Raw genomic sequence first — 16664 nt, 5'->3', positions numbered from 1 at the left:
CGTCTACTGGACCAGAGTATTAGATCATTGTAATCTCTAACTTAAATAAAAAAAAAGGAAGATCAAGTGGATGATTGCAGCTGAGATGGATCTGGCGTGCTGCAAACTGTGGAAAAACTCAAGCGATGCTGAAGCACCATCGAGGTGGTAAATCTAACAACAAAGGATAGTTGACAGAGATTCGAAAATCAACGAGAATTAAAATTAAATGCAAACTGGAAGTCACGATAAGGGCCAGAAAATTGGATAACATTAAGAGCAAATTGAAAATCAGCATAAAACAAAACGTAAATTGCAAAACAGCCAAGCATAAAGAAATGCAGGGAAGCATGAAAAATGAGTGATCGAGTGTCGATCAAACATCGCAATAAGCACAGGAAATCAGGATGTGTAGGAGAAATCGGAATATGAACAAATAATCAAGATCGAATGGCAATAAAACAGAAAATCAAAATCAAAACACAACGAAAAGGAAATGAAGGAGAAAAAAAAAAGAAAAAAATGTTGGAGTGCCAGCACTCTATTGATATCACACGAGGGATAGGCTGACGTTGCACAAGCAACTCAGTGCCATCAGTGGTGTTTTAGTGAAGTAAAAAAAAAATAGGAGAGATTAAAAGGAAATCAGAAAAGAAAGAGAAAAGAAGAAAAAAAATAAAATAAAGAGGGATATGTAGAATAGATGCAAAGACGAAATAAACAACAATAATAATGACAATGATAAAAGCTAAGGTTCGAAGAAAGCCAATGGACCGGCGATGCCATTGCGGGGCATCGTTGGTCCTCGGTAGGTAAGAAAGGATCCAATAGAAATTCTGTAGTAAACTTGAAACAGGGATGGGTATCGAAAAACTAGAAGGTAGAGGAGAATACGCACAATCAGATAATCAAGGGTAAGGATGAACGAAATCGGATTCTAAAGAGGTGTTAAAAATTGTTCTGATAAACCAAAGGAAAAAGCACTCAGAGATACAGGGGAAGAATCTCACCTTGTTTTGCAGAAATCCTGAAGGAAAGAACTGATGTCCCTTCGGTGGAATCGGATAGAAAGCCCGTTATCTCTTCCTACTTGCAGGGCCTCCAGAGCGTGATTCTGCTTTTGTGGAGGGGATGGAGGACGGTCGTGAAGGAGGAAGAAGATGCGAATGGGGAGGCAGAAGATGGATGAAAACAAGAGGAAGGAGAAGAAACAAAGGGGTGCGGGAGTGAAGGCGATGAAGGGAAGCGTTGAAAGAAGGAGAGAGCGATGGTGGGGTGATAACGGATGCCCGATCGGGAGCCTTGCGTGCCCCTTTTAAGGATGGAGGAGAAGGATCTGGAGGAAGAAATCGGTTGGAGATGGGCGGCGATGGAGAGAGATGGTTGAAGGCTTGGCGATCCATGGTTGAGAAAGGGGGAAGGAGTGAAGCCGTCCGATGGGGAGGACCCTTCTGGAAGGTAGCCTGCGAGAGAGGGAGAGAGGGTTTCTGTGAGAGAGAGAGAAAAAAAAAAACTTTGTAACCTTAAAGAAAACGTGATTTTTTCTTTTTTTTCATAAAAACCCTTTTGTTTTAAAGATTTTCAAATGGCCGACTCTTTTTCAAAAGCTTTTGCAAGAACTGTTTTTAGTTTAAAAAATTGTTTTTTTAAAAAAAAGAGTTTTTCAAAAGTCTGAATTTTGTTTATTTTATATATTTTTTGTTTTTTTTGTTCTTTTCTTCACTTTATATACATTTTATGATATTTTTGAAAACAAAACTCTAAAACTAAGAATTTTAAACTAATTTTACAAAATTTCAAAATATATATATAAAAAAAAGGGTTTTTCTAAAAAATCAAGGTTATTTTGAGAAAATTTCTTCAGAAAATGGGTTTGGACCCAAGTTTTGAGAAATGTTCGAGTTTTGAAACTCGAATCGAGAAATACAACATGATGGATCCAAACGGATGTCGGAGGGACTGTCCGAGTTATTTAAAGACTATTTTTTGTATTTTCTATAATTTTAATTTAAAATTTGAACAAGGAGACTTAGATTTGGATCTGGACAATGGATCCAGATCCGAAATCAATTTAAATATATGAAATGAATTTGATTTCAATAAGACTTGAGAAATGAACTGGAATTTAGATTTGAAATGACCCATTTGCTCAGAAAATGAATTTAGGGGTAAGAAGGGAATATTTAAAAGATTTTGAAAAATTTGGGGTGTTCACAAGTGGGGACACAGGGAAGTGTGCAAATCCGAGAGCCCAGGTTCTCAGATTGTAAAAAGAAGAGAAGGAATCTTGAAAACTCCCGTAATCAAGTCCTAAAGAGGGATGAAAATGGTATCAGGATATGTCAAAACGGACATCAAGCTCTCACTCCATGTCAAGATAGCTAGAAAATATTATCAAAATGTTGAGAATTTTGTTATTGATTCAAAGTATTTGAAAATGATGCACATTGTTGCAAAAATATTCCTTCTTTTCTACTTGAAGTGTTACTTCCAAATGGGATTGACTTCATAGAATCAAGATTTGGAATCTAAATTGCTTGCGATTGACCTTTTTCAAGGAAGCTATCAATTTCCTTGATATGAACAGGAAAGAGAGAATTTAATATTATGAAAGCAATTGATGAAAGAATATTAATAATAGAATTTCACAAAATCAAAGAAGATTCTTGATAGATGTGGCAGTTTGATATCCTGGGATGCTCCTCTCATGATAATCTTTCTGCACTCTTTTGGGCTCTCTTGGGCTTCGGGAGAGTTTATTACATCATCCTTCATTTTGGAGATGTCCTGACTTTTTCTCTCTTTCTTTTCCCTCTCTTTCTCTCTTTTTGGAAAAGTACGTCACAAACTTCTTCAACTTAGAGAAGTTTCGATCCTTCTTTGCCTTAGGGGTTATGTTGATGACATTAGCTCATGGGTTGAAAATCTCTGAATGATAGCGGAAATTAAATATCTTTTAGGGATTGTTGGGAGGTTCATCGTATCTGCCTTCAACTTGACAGTGCTTTGGACTTTCCCTGAAAGGATCCGTCACAAACTCCTTCATCTCGGAGATGATCCAAATCTTTTTTGGCCCCGGGGATCTAACTTGCATAATTCGCCTTCATCTTGACGACATTTGAGAGATCCCTTTTGCAGATATTTAATTGCAGCTTAGGTGATTTGAGGAAATAGGGCTTGGGTGAACTCTCTCTTTTCCTAGCGTTCAGGATATTTTCACTACCTCATCTTCACAAGAATGGTCTTTAAGGATGTGTCATAACTGCGATCAATATCGATCATTTATGGCTTTGCCATAATATTAAATTTTCTTTGTTGGCCATATCGAAGATTTATCCTTCATCCTTTTGGTTGGCCAATGGAAAGAATTTGAATTTTGAATCTTTCTTCACAAACGTTTTTCCCTTTTGGAAGTAATGCTGAATGTATTCTGAGGTAAAGATTTATGCAATAAAGATTTTGAAATCAACAAGTAATTGATTGACAAAATATTCTTGAAATTCTTGGTGAAAGAGAGCATTTGACATCTGTCTTAACGCATCCGTGACAAAAATTATCCTCTCCTTTCCCCAAAGGAGAAGACTCAGGCTTAGCCCTTACATGAATGGGAAATGGAAATTACTCCTCTCTTCCTTGAAGAGGAGGTGTTTGCAAAACGAACTTTTGAAGAGAAATTGAGCTTTCGTCAAAGCTCCCTAATATTAGGCTTCTCTTATGGAAAGGGGACCGATAATAATGAGGTCGGAAAATTGGGTCATGAAGAAACGAGTCCATCACACTCTCCCTAAAAAAGAGAGTTCTCCATGACGAAAATGGCCTAGTATGAAAATTGGGGTTGCCACAAGGAAAGCGAGTCTCCATCGAGCTTCTCCCTATACAAGGGTTCCTTGTGTAAAATTAGAAATTGTTTTGCAAACGGTTCACGAAGACGCGAGTCCCTTCAAACTCTCCCTAAAAAGGGGCTAGGTGAACGAATTGGATAGCATGCGAAAAGAATGAGCTCCCTCGAACATTAAAGGGTCTCTCGCAAGCGAAAATGATTGAAATTTGGATATTGGGCCAATAGGCGGAATGAATACGACCATGATTGGCAAAGGTGACCAGCAGGTCAAAAATGATTGAGATAGAATTGGTAACCCGAAGGTTTGAAATTGGATGACCTAACGGTCAAAATTGAGAATTGGTTGACCCAAAGGTCGAAGTTGTGTGACCCGGAGGTCAAAATTGAGAATTAGATGACCTGACGATCAAAATTGAGAATTTGGTAATTGGAATTGAAAATTGGAAATTGGGTGACCCAGAGGTCAAAATTGAAGAACTGAATGATCTAAAGATTTAAATTGGAAATTGGTGGACAAAAGGTCAAATTTGAGAGATTGACTGACTCTGGGGATCAAAGTGACTTGGATCAACAAAGGAGAATAAATTTGGAGGAAAACTAGAGTCCGAACTCGATTTTTCAAGGGAAAAATAATTTTGATGAAGAACTCAAGTCAGAACTCGGTTTAAAGGAAACTAATTTGAAGGAAAACTCAAGTCAGAACTCGTATCTTCAAAGGAAAAATAATTTTAAAGGAAAACCAACTTGAAAGTTGAAAAATGTACCAGTTCGAGCACTAGATTTTGAAATGATACCAGTTCGAGCACTGAATTTTGAAGTAATACCAGTTCGAGCACTGGATTTTGGTTCAGTGCTAATGATTGTCTTTCAATTTTGAATAGCAATTATGAATTGTGATGGGACTGTTTGTTGAAATCCCACTACTGACCAAATTGATATTAATGCAGTTGAATGCAAATGAATGCAAATGAATGCAAATTGATCCACATGGATGCACAAGTGTGTGAAATGAGAGATTTGCTCATCCTGCCTGCATGTAGAACAAAATTTAAAGATGCCCCAGTGTAACTGGGAAAAGAAAGTTTGATCCTTATTGAAGGAAATAGGAAGATTACAAGGGAAGAATAGATGCTTCAAGTATATAACTTTTTCAAGTGTCGAGCATTAATGGGATCTGGTAATTCTACCCCATCGGCATTGATGAGCCGATCTTAGTCGCGGGGTAATGCTTCTTTGACGACATAGGGACCTTCCCAATTTGGCGACCATTTCCCGCCAGGATGATGCTTGAGATAAGCTGTGGATCGAAGCACTAGATCATTGACTCTGAATCTCCTTTTGATGACAGACTTCGCATATTGTCTGGCTATTCTTTGGCGATAGGATTGAGCATGCTCTGTTGCTTTTAGCCTTCTCTCGTCGAGCAAGTCTAGCTGTATCAGTCGCTGCTGCTGGCATTGATCAAGAGGTAATTCTAGAAGTGATGCAAATTTTAAAGCGGGCTTCTGAACATGCAGAGGTAATACTACTTCTGTTCCATAGACCAGCTCTAATGGAGTAGCATTTGTTGGAGTGTGAATGGTGGTCTGGTAGGCCCATAGTGCATCGTGGATTTTCTCATGCCAGTCACGGCCTGTTTCTACAGTTCGCTCCAAAATACGAATTAATATCTTATTGGTAGCTTCTGCTTAACCATTCCCTTGAGGATAGTATGGAGCGGATAAATGATGATGGATTTTGAACTTTGAACAGAATGTCTTCATTCTTTCATTCTTGAAATGACTGTCATTATCTGACATGATGTCATGTGGGATGCCGAAACGGCAAAGGATGCTCTTGTGAATGAATGAGACTACATGTCGTCCTTCTACTGTGCGAAGAGTGATAGCTTCTACCCTCTTTGTGAAATATTTTGTTGCGGCAAGAAAGTATTTGTGTCCATTTGAAGCAGAAGGAGTGATGGGACCTACGACATCAAAAGCCCACATAGAGAACGGCCATGGTGAAACAATAGATTGCAAATATGTTGTTGGCGCATGAATAGAAGGTGCATGTATCTGACATTGGACACACTTCTTTACAAAATGATAACAGTCTTGCTGCATAGTCTTCCAATAATTATCGGCTCAGATGATTTGTTTGACAAGGGTTTGGTAGCCGACGTGGCCACCGCAAATGCCTTCGTGTGCTTCTCGCACGACTTTTTTGGCTTCATCTTCGTTTAAGCATCTGGAATACTCTGAACTGAATCCACGACGGTAGAGGATGTTTGCCAGAATGAAATATCGGGTAGACATACGCTGGATTGCTCACTGCTCTTTCTTTGAGAGTTCTGGAGAAAATTCACCAGTTTCTATAAAGTTCTTGATGTTGTAATACCAAGGCTTCTTCTTTTGCTCAGCTTGGTTTACTTGTTCCGTTGGAAGGAAGGCAGGTTGGTCAAGTCTGCCAATTTCAAAAGAGCGACAAGATTCTCCGTTTTTGAATGCCATAATGGAGCTTAGGCTGGCTAGGCTATCAGTCACTTGATTAAAATCTCTCTTGATATGGAAGAGCTGAAATTCTTCAAACTTGCTGACAAGAACTGAAACAATTTTCTGATAAGGAAATAGCTTTTGATCTTTCACTTGCCATTCGGCTCGGACTTGATTGACAACGAGTAATGAGTCACCGTAAGCATGCACTCTCTTGACATTGAAGTCTAGTAGAATCTTTAGACCTTGAATTAAAGTTTCATATTCGGCCATGTTGTGGGTGCATTGAAAATCTAACTTGAGAGAAAATGGAATCATCTCTTTCTCAGGAGTGATTAATAAAATTCCAATGCCTATTCCTGCCATGTTTTTGGAACAGTCGAAAAATAAATTCCAGATTGGAGATTGTTGGATATTGCATATTTGCTCATCAGGGAAGTCATCTTTGGCTTTCAGTTCTTCTGCCAAAGAAAAATCTGCCAATTGATCTGCAATTGCTTGACCTTTGATTGATTGTTGGGAGACATATTCTAAGTCATACTGCATCAGTAAGACTTGCCAATTGGCGACCCGTCCACTGAGAAAAGGTTGTTTTAGGATGTACTTGAGAGGATTGAGTTTAGACAAGATTTTGACTTCAGATGCTAGCAGATAGTGTCTTAACTTCTGACGCATCCATACCAAAGCTAGGCAGGTCCTCTCTATTTGAGAGTCTTTCTTTTCATAGTCTATGAAAGTCTTACTCACATAATAAATGGCATGCTCTATTAAGCTGCCTTCTTTGTATTGCACCAAGAATCCACCGCATGCGACTTGATTGACTGAGATGTATAACAAAAGGGGTTTTCCCAATTCTAGCGGCTTCAGAATGAGAGGATTGAGAAGATACTTCTTGATACGATCGAATGATTGCTGACATTCTGGTCCCCATTCAAACTTCACTCATTTTTTGAGCAAGTGATTGAAAGGCTCGCATCTCATTGCCAAGTTGAAAATAAATCGTCAAATTGATTGCATACGTCTCTGAAGGCTACGCAATTCTTTGAGATTTGTTGGGGGTGGCATATCAATGATAGCCTTTGCTTTGGCTGGGTCAACTTCAATTCCCTTTTTGCTGACCAGAAAACCCAACGGTTTGCCTGATTCGACTCCAAAAACACACTTTTGAGGGTTAAGTCTTAATTTATAAAGAATGAGCCATTTAAACACTTGATCAAGTGTTTCAATGTGATCTTCTTCCTCTTTGGATTTCGCGAGGATATCATCAACATATGCATCCATGATTTTTCGCATCTGATCATGGAAGATAATGGACATTGCTCGTTGATACGTTGCTCCAGCATTCTTGAGTCCAAATGACATGATTGTATAACAAAAAGTGCCCAAAGGCGTAGTAAAGGAAGTTTTTGATTGATCGCGGGCGGCCAACTTAATTTAGTTATAGTTGAAATATCCATCTATAAAAGAGAACATGGCATGTCCTGTCGTGCTGTTGATTAGAAGATCAATGCTGGGAAGTGGATAATCATCTTTCAGAGTCGTTTTATTGAGGTCTCTGAAGTCTATGCAAATCCTCACTTTGCCACTTTTCTTTGAAACAACGAAAATATTGGCTAACCAATCTGGGTAGTCAATAGTTTGAATGAATCCTGCTTTGAAAAAGTCTTCAAGTCCTTCTTTGACTTGTTGTTCTATTCTAGGATCCATTTTCCTCAGCTTCTGTTTGACTGGCTTAGCATTTAGCTTTAAAACGAGGCGGTGTTCTACTAATTTTGAGTCTAAACCTGGCATATCTTTATATGCCCATGCGAATACTTCTTCATGTTGCTTGAGGAAGTTAGTGAGCCTTTCCTTCTCTTTCGGGCTCAGACTGATTCCGATCTTGAGAATTTTGGGGTTGTCTTTTGAACCTATATTGACATCTTCAGTCGGATCTTGTACTAGAGTAGATGGTTCGTCTTGCTTCTGAACTGAGGCGAATTCTGGCAATTCTTGAAGAAACTGATCAAATTCCGCATACTCATCTAACTGCTTTGTAAATTTGCCATCTTATGTGCTGGCTTTGACTCTGTGAATTGCTACCGACTTCTGAAAAGCCTTTGGATTGAGAACGAGCTTCTTGATTGCTCGGGAAGACATTCTAAAATTTTGGATAAGAAATTTGATTCAGGTAAAATCACCCATCATAAGACAAACAATATTTGAAAAGAATCATGCATGAAATGACATTGGAATTATAAAATGAGGAGGTAGAGAGAAAGGAAACAGATGACATCCAGATAGACAAAGAAACTTGAAAATTTATTGATTTTGACTTGATCAAAGACATTGAGACATTTATTTTGAAAGGAATAGAAAGGAAATACAAAAAATGATTCTTAATGTGCCCCTTAACAAAAACAGTCTTTTTTTGTGAGCCTTCATTGGAGAACCCTAATCATGCTCTGTGGGGATGATGCTTTTGAATCACTGGTTCGATGCGACCGTCTTCATTTTTGCCCAATCCTTTAAAGGGTTGATAACCATGCTTCAGAAGTTAATCAAATCCCTTCTTGACTTTCATAAACTGCGGAAACAACGGATGATCTTTGAGAGTGTTGTAGTTGATCCGACCTCCCATCTTGAAGAATTTAGGACCTCTCCATCATGTCATGGCTACAGTGTGTAGAGATGGCTCTGATGTCTGGAGCATTTCTAGACTTTCTCCGAGACTGATTTCTTCACTTTCCCTGATGCTGGGGATGTCTGCTGTGAAGTTTGGTCGAGGGATCATGGGCTGCGGGAGCCTTTCTTCTGGGTCTTCACCCAGTACAATTGTGATCATTCCACCTTTGGACCATTTTACGCATTGATAAAGGGTGGAAGGTACTGCATTTGCATTGTGAATCCACGTCCTTCCGAGCAGCAGATTATAGGTGGGTGGCACATTAACCACGTGAAAGAGTACTGAATGCACTGAGTAATTGATAAATACTTCTAAGAAGATTTTTCCTTTTGTCGTTTGACCATGGTTGTCAAATCCATATATGGTGATAGGATCTGGAATGTATTCCTCCTCTTTGATGCCCAGTGCCTTCGCTGTCATTTCAGGATATATGTTGAGGTTGCTGCCTTCATCAACCAGCACATGGGGTACTGTCATTCCTCTTACTCGAACGACAATGTACAAGGCATTATTATGAAAGGAGTGAGGCTTTGGAAGGTCCTCATCCGAGAAGGTGATTGGTGCATTTGTCATGGATGAATTCACAATTTGAGCCATGTCTTCAGGTGTGGTACTTGGTTTGACTTTAATTTTCCGCAGTAGTTCATCCAGTACTTGTTGATGCTTGCAAGAACTTTTGGCTAAGTCCAAAATTGAAACATTGGACAAAGCAGTCAGTGGCTTTTGAATTTCCTTTTCCGACATGGGCTTGATGAACTGATTAAGGAATTCAGGAATTCCTTTTAATTTCTTAGAGGATGACTTTATGGGTTCTTTAGATACTTTCAGCTTGCCAAATGCTGAAATTATATCCATCTTCTTAGTGGCTGGTGCTGCTTGTTGCAGCACTAACACCTGATGCTGAATTTGGAGATCTTGAAGGGAACACGACTTGATGTGTTCTTGAGGTAGGAATGGTTGTTCGGCTATTACTGCTGTGGTGTGCGGAGGAAATGGCTGATTGAGAATGTCAATTTTTTCTTCTTCATCTCCTTCCACCAAAAGATTCTTGTCAATGTAATCCTGCACAATATTCTTGAGAACGAAGCAGTTCTTAGTGTTGTGTCCCACTGTCCTGTGGAACTTGCAGAATTGGTCTTTCTACTTCCTTATAGGCACAGGGGGATTGGCCAGTCTTGACAACTTGATCATTTCCTTCGACAACATATACTCGAGCACATCTTCAAGCGATTGGTTGAGAGGAGTGAATTTTTTGTCGTAGCTCCATCCTTCATGTTTGGTCTTTTCACGCAGTTTTGGCCCTTGATCTTGCTGAAGGGGCTTATTATATTAAGGAGCAGGCTTCCCTCTCTGATCCCCTTTGTTATTTGAATTTCTTGCGTCGTAGCAGTAATCTTTCTTCTGCCCTTTATAACGATTGTTGTTGTTGTTGTTGGCAGAGTAGGTGAAGTGAGATTTCTTTTTCTGCTCACCATGAGGGTTATTCTTGGAAAATGTGAAGCCCTCATAGACTCCATTCTTCACGCTTATCTCAAGCCATTCGGCTCCTTCAGTCAGCCCAATAAAAGTTTTGGATGGTGCGGTGGAGATTAAGCCTCTCAAAGGTTACGAAAAAATGTTGAGGATCAGCAATAAAGCATGCATTTCTAATATGGGATCCCTCATTCTGTTGCAAGCTGACCTCCATCTATGAATGAAATCCCTTGCCTTCTCATTTTCATTCTGCCTTAGATTACAGAGATGGCTTAATATTGAGAGCGCCTCCGTGTTGAACAAGAAGCGTTCAATAAACAGGTTCACGACTTTATCAAACTCCTTGAGCTCGATGGGATTGATATGCTCAGCATACCATTTAGCTGCAACTCCTTCCAAGCTGCAGGGGAAGCATAGAAATAGTGCTCTGTTGTCCCTCTTGAATCTTGAGCACTCTGCGAAGAATGTGGCGAGATGAGCTTTCGGGTCGCCAGAACCGTCGAACTTGATGAACTTGCAGGGTAGATTCTCCAGATTTTCATCCCCTTCTAGGCCATCGTAGAAATCTTCACTGGTGAAGATTTTCTCGCCCTTGTCACGGGCTTGCAGATCTTTAACAACTCTAGCCATTTCCCTGAAATGTGCTTGCAGGGGGTCTTCTGTGACCTGACTTTTCAGTTTGCGGCCTCTCCTTTGCTCCCGGCTATATTTCTGAAATGTTGGGGGCACCTCATATTCTTCATCGGTGTCTTTTGCTGATTTTGTTCCATCTGATATTTCTTCTTGTTGAACTAGCTTTTGGGAAGTCTTTTTGGATTTCTTAGCCTCGTGACCATGGAGCTTTTGTTTGAATGGATTCTTCTCTGAGCTGGTTCTAGCCTGCTCACTCATCATTTTGTTCATTATCTTCTGGAACATTACATACATCTGCGGATCTATGCCATCATCCTCTTGCTGCTGACCTTGACTTCTAAGGGATCTGAGTGAATCCATTTCTCCTTCCAAGGCTAAGGAAATAATGCGTTGAGATGATGTTTTTCTTCCGGACCTTGTCTCAACCATCAAATGTTGCAGATGCTCTCTGCAGGGCAAAGACCCGATTAAATTCTTAGGGAATTTGGAAGAAATATTTGCTGGGAATATGGTAGACAATTGAAAAAGTATCACATTATTAGGGATTGAGTCATCGTAAGGATTACGACAATTGTGTTGTCATCCTTTTGTAAGAGAAATGAATAACGGAAAATGTGCCTTGTTACCTAAGCGCGGTCGTCAAACCATAATAGAAAGAGAGGAAATTTTATTGGAATGAGAAAATTTGAACTTTTTATTGATCTTGATAGAGAGGTGGAGGACAAACGATTTGCCACCATTCATGATAGTCGGCAGACACTTTAGGACCAAAAAAGAATTTAAGAGAAACAAAGGAATCCCAACCATAGCGGGCAGAATGATATGCCCTGGACCATTGTGCGAAAGTGAGATCGAATTTTGCCATAGCTCCTGACAGTAGTCGGGTTTTGACGTATTGCTGCCTCTGGGAAAACTGTCGAACACATTGCTCCAGTTGGTAGTAAGTACAGAAGAATGGTCCAACAATTTGAACTGCTTGCCATAAGCGTATGTATATCTGGGAGGAGATAATTGTCAATCAAAGTAGTCTCAGACTATGTCATCTTCCTGGAAGCTGTCGATCATGGACCGGTACTGCACCACTGGGAGGAGTTCTTGGCCATTGTATCTGAAAGAATTTGCTCGGGCTAGAATATGCCGGAAGAACCAGGATTGAAGCGCATAGATGCATCCTTCGACGAGAATAGACTCTCCAAGTGAGAAACAGGTCAAACCCCGATATAGGAAGGCGAGCGCTGCCATAGCTATGGAGAGACGCTTGGTCTGTCGACTTCCCCATCTTCTCATGAGCTGGATTATTTTGATATCCATGTAGTTTTGTTCGTCTGGGAAGAGGGCTAATCCTACAGTGCATAAAACCATTGCATTCTGGATTCTTTCCCGGGCTGTCCTTGATAATGAGCTGACTTCGACGAAGGTCCTGTATTGATGGTATAACTCAAGCAGATTGACATATTCATTTCCGTCCAACTGGATCAGGGGCTAAGATCGGCAACCTGTCATACGAGCTAAGGAATCTCGGGGGTCCAAACCCTTGACATTGATCAGAAACTGATGCTCTAACGGATCTCCTGGTTGACTGGCTGGTTCTGGTAATCCCATAATCTCTGAAAATTCATCCATTAAAATGGTCATCTCTCCCCACGGGAACCAGAAAGTGCATGTCCGTGGATTCCATCGCTCTGCCATTGCGTGGATCAGGTTGTCGTTGATGGTCTGCTTTCCGACTGTTGATGCCACTTCTAATCCACACTGGCTCAAATGGTCCGGGAACATGCGAGAAAAGCTTTTGAGCCATGAATAATACCACCGGGGAATGAAAAATAGGGTCGATTTGACTGGATGCCATCAGACTGAAAATAGAGAGAGACTCAGAATCAGACTTAGGAAGAATATAGAAGATTTTGAAAATTTACAGGCAGGATAGAAAATGCAGCTGGAAATTCGAGATCCAGTAGAACGGGAGAATGGAAAATCACCTGGAGTTTTGAAAGAAATTAGATGTTTGGGAAAATCATCCAGGGTTTTAGAAAATAATAGAAAAAGATGAGAATATGGAAATTTGAAAAAATATTTTTGGGGAAAACATGAGAGGAATAACGACAATATAAAACAGTCACATCCTGCACAAACATTTATGCACATACAGCATTCCCTAAAAGGTTGACTCTAAATGCATCATTTTGAAAAGCAGTTGTAGGACCTTAATCCTAACTCTAGGCTCAGATCATCTTTGTCCAATCCAGTTATGCCGATATACCCGAACCGAAATCCGAGGTACGTGACATATAATTTCAACTCCGGATCTAAGTTTAAGTTTCCCAACATCCTTGAGTGCCTACCGATATACTTCGGACTGTGGCCCTTAGTACGTGGTAGGGGGCATTTAACCCAAATAAGTGGCCCACTTGTGAGGCTCTGTCCCGAACTAGGGTTCTGGAAGAGAGCCCAACAACGTGAAGACTGGTTAAAAATAGGTAAGAGAGGTTTGAAAAAAAATGATCACATGCAAGAAATAGAGGGCTCTAAGTCCTAGAGAGATAGTTTTTGAAAACTTTTTGAAGAAGCATACATTGTTTGCATTCAGATCCTAAATTGAGGAGAGTTGTGTTTAGACCTAAGTCTACGTGAGCATAAAATTATCTCCTTAATATAGTCCTACCAAACCATGCCTAAGCTATATGCAGTCAATGTCAGCTAGATCAGAATCTAGGCTCCTAGGTTCGCATGATATCAGAAAGCAAAAGAGCTGACATTTTGAAAACACAGTGTTGATAATTGAACTAAGTCAAGAATATTTTTTATCAGACAAGGACAGGTCCCATCACGATCGCCAAACATGTTATCGTCGCAAAATTTTTCCCTTCTCTGCGGGAGAGAGGGGAAACGATTCCGTGAGTCAAACTTGACCAGAATTTGAAAATTGTTTTGAAATACTCGCCTTCGTTTTGAAAATAGCGGGAAATATTTCGTGGAATGGGACTCGACCTGTCAGTACGAGGTTTGACCGTTCATGCTGTCTTTAACAAAGGTAATCGAACCAAGGATCAAATGTGTGCTTGACTTAGTTAAATCATCAAAATCGTGTTCTATCTTAAATGCACAGAGAATTCAGGCAAGTGCTATGAAACTTTATAAAATGTAGGTTGGAAAACATGATGTATGCTTAGAAAATGCTTTGGAGTTGGAAAATGTTTCTAAGGCAGATGATGAAAATCAATCTCTCAGGAAAACTCTGATAAAAGGATTTGAAAATCTTAAGAAAGTTTCTGGAGATTTTGAGAAAATCACGAATGGATAGAAATCCTCAGAAAATAGAAAGAATTCTTGAGAAAAGATGAGCATTTGAATGAAAAATATTCCAACTTCGAAAATCGTCTTTGGAAAATGATTGAAGATTTGTAGGAAAACTCTTTTGAGAAAAGAAATCAAATCTTAGGAAATTGAAATCCTGAGAATCCTAGCCTTAAGGACGTGAAAATCGGTTTTGGACTTTAGAAAATAGTTGAGAATCCTTGGGAAACTCCTTTTTAAGAATGGAACATTCAAATCTTTGAGAAAGCCATATTTTGAACCAGTTTCAAGATATCTTTGAGAAATCAATTTTCTTGGAAAAGGATCCTTTGATTTTATCAAAAGGAAAAGCATATGACTTCATGATGCAAACTATTCTGAATGAAAGAATGTCTCTTTATGAAAACATCTTTTCATAAAAATATGCAATTTTAAAATTAAACTAAGGTAAGATTATCACATATTCCGACTATGGCCGTAAATATTCTTGTAATTTACTTAGTTAATTCTAAAATATTTTATAAATATTGAAGATATGCAGTACATTTTGGAAGATAGCCTAAGAGTGTAGGCTCGGTGTGACTAGTAGAGAGATGCTGAATCTGGCTCTCGTCCATATTCCGACTAGGGCCGTAAATATGGACTCCACCGAGTTCATCAACTCCCTAAGAGTTGGTGCATGTGCCATTCGTGTACATCCATAGTGATTTTAAAATAAATTGCATGAATCATATAATCAGGATATTGCAGAAATTCAAACTATATGATATGCATCCTAATCTAAGCAGAAAGATAAATCTCTTATTCCAAAGTTACATTATTACATCACTAAATAAAATAAAAGAAAAGAAAAATTGCAGATTCCAGCTCCTCCCTTTGAATGTCCCTGCCAAACTTGAAATGGGGTTAGCTCAAATATGTGGGTTTTTCTAAGATTTTCCAATAATATCCTGAGATTATTGGACTTAGCTTGATATAAACCCGATTTTCATACTTCCTTGATATTTGAATGATGCAAATGTATGAAAATCCGATAATAAATAGATTGAAATTTGCAATTATGGTCAAAATAACCAAAATACCCCTAATATTAAGGTTATACCTTTAAAATCAGGGTTTTTGAAGGAGTTTTGACAAAATTTGGGGATTTTGAAATGCAAATGGATCATAAAATGATGATAAAATGCATGATAAGACATGATGATATGCTGCTAAATACGATGGGACTGTAAAATTCAGAATTGACATTTAAAATTTGGCCAAAAAAATGAATTTCGCTTGTTTTTTGCCCGGATCAGGGTCCCGCGGGAACCCTGTTTTGATGATACGGCTAAAATGATCATCAAACGGTTCTCAAATCATGCCAAATTTGGTAGAGAGCATCCCTCTACCTTTAAAAACAATATAGAATGATAAAATGCATGAAATGACATGGCCTAGATGCAAAATCTTAAAGAAAACTTTAAAATAAGCAAATTTTGCCAACGGGTACGAACCAAACATAGCATTTAACGCAATAATGCAGAAATCCAACATAGAAATGTCTTATATTTTGCAGGCTGCTAAAGGACATGAAAATGAACATCTTTAGCGTTTACAGCCTTGGGATTTGACCTACGGTGAGTTCGCTAGCACAGATTTGGTTTTCATAGGACTAAAATCAATAGGATCTGATGCAAAAAAAAAAAAAATAATCATTGACCACCAAAATTTCCGAAAATTAATGAGGAACTACTGACATGCATATGAACAACTTTCATTTGTATGGATTAGGCATTTGATCAACTGGATGAGAAACAAAAATATGACATTACACACATAAAGCAGAAGATTAGATGTAAATACCAAAACAAGAGACTGAAATAAAAAATATGAAACTGGCATGAAGACTGTCATAAAAATTGCAAAATTTCAGAATCAAACAGGGTACATTTAGAACATAAAATTCATTTTTTGCATATCCAGATTTGGAGCTATATTCAGAGACAACCAATCGATGTAAGTCAATCCATAGTCTTAGAGGCTCAAATTAAGCTCTGACACGTGTCTTGAACTCTCGGATTTTTGTTAGATAGAAAAAAAAATCATTACTAATTGATAAAATCATAATAAATAATAGACTTAATCCCAAGTTCAGAACATTTTTTGGATCAGGAATCAGATCTTTCATGAGGGAGATGTCGATTTTACAAGTCGGGATCCAACATCCTGAGCGCTTTCTGGGTCACAAAACCCAACTTGGCATTTTGAATTTTGAACAATGGAAATGAACTCAAATGATTCTGATTTTTTTTTAGATTATCAG

The sequence above is a fragment of the Nuphar pumila genome, chromosome 8, assembly GCF_984573655.1.
Source record: "Nuphar pumila chromosome 8, dmNupPumi1.hap1.1, whole genome shotgun sequence".
Classification (NCBI taxonomy): Eukaryota; Viridiplantae; Streptophyta; class Magnoliopsida; order Nymphaeales; family Nymphaeaceae; genus Nuphar; species Nuphar pumila.
The sequence above is the reverse complement of the archived record's forward strand: the minus strand, read 5'-3'. Positions refer to the sequence as shown.